This window comes from Perognathus longimembris, chromosome 2 (genome assembly GCF_023159225.1).
Source record: "Perognathus longimembris pacificus isolate PPM17 chromosome 2, ASM2315922v1, whole genome shotgun sequence".
NCBI lineage: Eukaryota > Metazoa > Chordata > Mammalia > Rodentia > Heteromyidae > Perognathus > Perognathus longimembris.
This window is the reverse complement of record NC_063162.1, coordinates 122,345,975-122,350,491: the sequence shown is the minus strand read 5'-3', so window position 1 is coordinate 122,350,491 and position 4,517 is coordinate 122,345,975.

The window sequence follows — 4,517 nt, the reverse complement described above, 5'->3', positions numbered from 1 at the left end:
AAAGTGTTACATATATAAATCAATTTGTCAGTGAGATAATGGAAAAGAAAAAGGAGTCAAGAGAAGAAACTACCAATATCAAGCAACCACAAATGAAAAAGACAAGACTCCATTAGGATTGTAGCTGATAACTGAATGAAATGCCAAGTAAATGTAATATGTAAATGTTTAAACTGGTTTTAAAATGATTTGGGTTGTATGTTCTTATATTGGAAAATTTTAGTGGAAGTCACAACTTATTATCTGTATATTAAACATCATTTTAAAGAAAATAACTGTACTGTGAGAAAATAAAATTGGCACCAATTAAATAATTGAAATATAGTATACACACTAACATTCTTTCCCTTTCTAACACAATTGTTCTACTGAAATAGGACTTGGAATAGTTCTTTATATGGATGTTTTATATTATAATCAGAAACAAAATATTTTTAAAATGAAGTGATATTATGCGGAGTGTATGTCACATGTGTATTTTACACCTAATGCCAGAAAGATAAATTACATTAGTAAAATTTTATCATTTAAAAGTAAATATATTTTATTAACTAATCAGAGTCCATAGATTTATTAACTTGAGGAGGTCTTATTAAGTAGAAAAAATGATTGCTTGGCCAATAGTTAAAATGTAATTACTAGGCACATAAAACAATGATCGCAGCTGGACTAACATCTTAAAACTACAAGCTCTTTTCACTGAAAAGAGCATCCATGATGTTCTGGAACAAGGATAGTGCTTAGTGGAAAACTGTATAAAAAGCATCAGTGAGGATGTTTGAAAATGTTCTAAATGACTATGGTAATATAATTAAGCAGAAATGAAATGAGAAACGTAAGTCTTCATTTATATTAACCTAGATGCTTTGAAAAGATGTTGAAATGAGTTACATATATAAAATTATAGCATAGAAGTAGCATCTACAACGAATGCCAATTTGTTATTTGCATATTCAAGACAATTGCTGAATTGTAGCTATTTTTCTGACAATGGATTTTTCAATTTGTGTAATGCTAATAATTGTGTATAGGAACATACTTTAGTACATCACAGAGAGCATTAGAGGCAACTTCATTTTCTGTTTTAGATGTGTTTGTTTTATAATCATGTGAACATATTCTTTGGATCGATATGTTCTTCGACTCAGAATAGTATTTATAATGACTGTTAGCAATAGTTCCAGCAGAGGGATACATGCCAAACTTTGGGTAAGTTTAGCTACAATTAGAAAGTGATCATAGCAGTTATGAAATCTTACACTAATGTTCTAGGTTTTAAAATTTTAGCCTATATGTGAACATGAAAGACTAATTATATTCATGGGTTACAAAATGATGCCCCAATACATATTCTATTTTATATTCTGCATAAATGTAATCTATTTTAAACATCTCCCCAAATATCAGTGTTTTGTCCCTAGGGTGCAAATATTCAAATCCTTTCCTGTAGCTTTGAAAATCATAAAAAATAGAAGTTATATATTGTCATGTATAATACCACACCAGAACTTCTTTTTCTTATATAACTGTAACTTAGTACACAGAGACAAACTTTTCATCATTCTTCCCTCCCTCTTGTCTTCCTTATTCTCTAATGATCACCTTTTTCACTTTCAATTTCAATGACGTCATTGCTTTCAAATTCTACATATGAGTAAAATCGTGCTTTGGATCTTTTTTATTTGCTTCTCAAGATTCACAACTCTCAAGTTTTTTTGTGTTTTATTGAGGAGGTTTACAGATTTTATCTTCTCTTTTCAATATGAGTTAGTGGAGATTACTATTGTTTTCCTCTGCATGCACCTGCCAAACTTTTGCTCTATTTAATTTTGTACTTTCATTTTTTTCACATTCATTTGATTCATTTGCTTTGTTTGGGCCATGGGACTTGAACTCAGGGCAAGAATGCTGTTCTTGAGCTGTTCTACTGAAGGTTAGCATTCTCCCACTTTCAGCCATAGCTCCAGTTTGTAGGTGGTGAACTGGAGATACTAATCCCATAAACGTGCTGGCTTTGAACCATGATCCTCAGATCTCAGCCTCCTGAATGACTAGGATTACAGGCATGAGCAAATGGCACCTAGCTCTTTTTTTTTTTTATTCATTTTTATTATTTCTTCTTCCCTCCTCCTCCTCCTCCTCCTCCTCCTCCTCCTCCTCCTCCTCCTCCTCCTCCTCCTCCTCCTCCTCCTCCTCCTCCTCCTCCCTCCGCCGCCTCCTCCTCCTCTCTCTTTCTCTCTCTCTCTGCATATATATATCCACATATATATGGAGAAAGATGTAGATAGATAATAGATAGATGTATATACACATATATGTATATATATGTGTATACACATATACAAATATACAGACATAAATGTATATGTCTATATGTATGTCAGGCTAAAAGTAGAAATTTGAGGAGGAATGCTGTGGTTATTAGTTTCACTTTGTTCTTAGTGTAAGTGAAATAATTATGTAAAATACAATTTCTTATGTATAGCTGATATACACTATGCTCAAAAATCCTAATAAATGCACTGAAATAAATGAGAAAGTGAGACTCAAATGGAGAGAATGATGGAAGTGTCAATACCATTCATAATGCATTTTACTCATAAATGACATATTGAATTTAAACCCCTTTGTACAATTTTATAGGTAACTTTGTAAATAACTTTATAGATAACTTTATAAAAGTTAATTAAGTAGAAATGTTTTTTTTTGAGTTGACATATGATCTGATTACTCAAGGGTAAATTGGAATAATATGAGAAAAGTTTAAGGGTTAAACTATGAGTGGAAAGGAATGGATAGAATAATTTGTTGCAAAGTATACATACAAGCACATGTACACTAAGAGAGTAAGAGAAAATATTCTGAAAATAAAACCCAACTAAATGCACTGAACTATGTATACCTAGATGACTGATCTTTTACCTAATAATGATCACAAAAAAGAAACAAGAATAAATAAATCTTATGTTCATCAATTAAATTAACTTGTGCTTATGTTAGGAATGAAGCATTCTTTCCCCAGTCTTTTGTTCACTGAGATAGGCAGGAATTGTACTCATTTTCCATGGCGTAACATGTCTTTGTAACTCAAATAAGATCGTGTATACCATGTATGGCTAAAAACAATTGGACTCAATTTATTCTATAGTACATGTTGACAGTCTCAAAATTTACCTTTTAGAATCACATAGCAAAAATACATAAACATATTAATAAGAATAAATAAAAGTAATATGTGTTTGAAAGAATGTGTTCTTTGAAATATTATTTGGGGTAAATTGGGGAAACCATTACTTATCTTGATCTTCTGATATCCCCACGATATACTAACTATTCCTACTCTTGAGTGTGACATATAGCCGATGTCATAGAAATGTTTATGTAGAGAGATAGAATGGCTTCCTTAATGGTAAGGAGACTGTAGCATGGGTATATTATTACCTGTTTAAAAAAGTTAAATGAGTTGACATTTATTTTTCTTTACTATACTTGTTTAAATTTATTTTGCTGCTTGCATGTCATGCATGAGTTGCTTAAAGCTTATTGTTTTGTTTTTAAAATTCAAAACATGAAGCAGTTAAAAGGCTTTCAAATATTTTGCCTTTACACAGAAGTAAACCACTTTGCTGCCAAATCTCGTTATATCATATAAAAGTGTGCATATACATATAATGTGAAAACAAATACTGGTACAGATATATTAACAGAGAAGCAAGTGCTCTGCCTGCAAGTAGCTGGCCATTTGCTTTAGAGAAGTTAGACAAGGAGGGGAGTGAGGAGGGGGGGTGGAGAGGGGAGAGGAATGAGGGAGGAGGTAACAAGTTGGATAAGAAATGTACTCACTGCCTTACATATTAAACTGTAACCCTTCTGTACTTCACTTTGACGATAAAGAAATTTAAAAAAAAAGAAATTAGAGAAGGGAAAATCCTCAGAAGCACTGAATATCCAAACTTTTCTCAGAGAGTTTAATGTAGTACATGTATGAAATAATTTGGGGAAAATACAGAATTAAAAGTATTAGCATTTCAAAGCCCTAAATAAAACTCAAGGTGATTTTGCTTTAGCAGTGCAGCAACCAGAGGAATACTGAACATAGAATACTGCAAATATAGACTCATTTTCTGTGTGTTGAATATGTGCTGAGTTGCGATAGTATATAGAATAGCTTTGAGAATCCCTTGTTCTGTGTTCAGTATACATCTCAATTAATGAATGATATGTTCTCCTTTATTAATGACCTCTAACATAATATATAAAATTAAATATATATATTTCAATATATCTTGTTCTCCTTTCCCCACTTTTTGGTTTCTTAGACAAAAAGCAAATACTATTCACATTTTTATGTTTATGTTAGTCTGTACAAATGTATTCACTTCACAAATACATATCTATATATCCAGAAGTGCACACATGCATACACACATGCATAAAACAGCACTAGTATTTCTATTAGTTCATAAGCTCTTCTATATTATATATAATTAATAGTATCCTGAATATATACCAGTCAG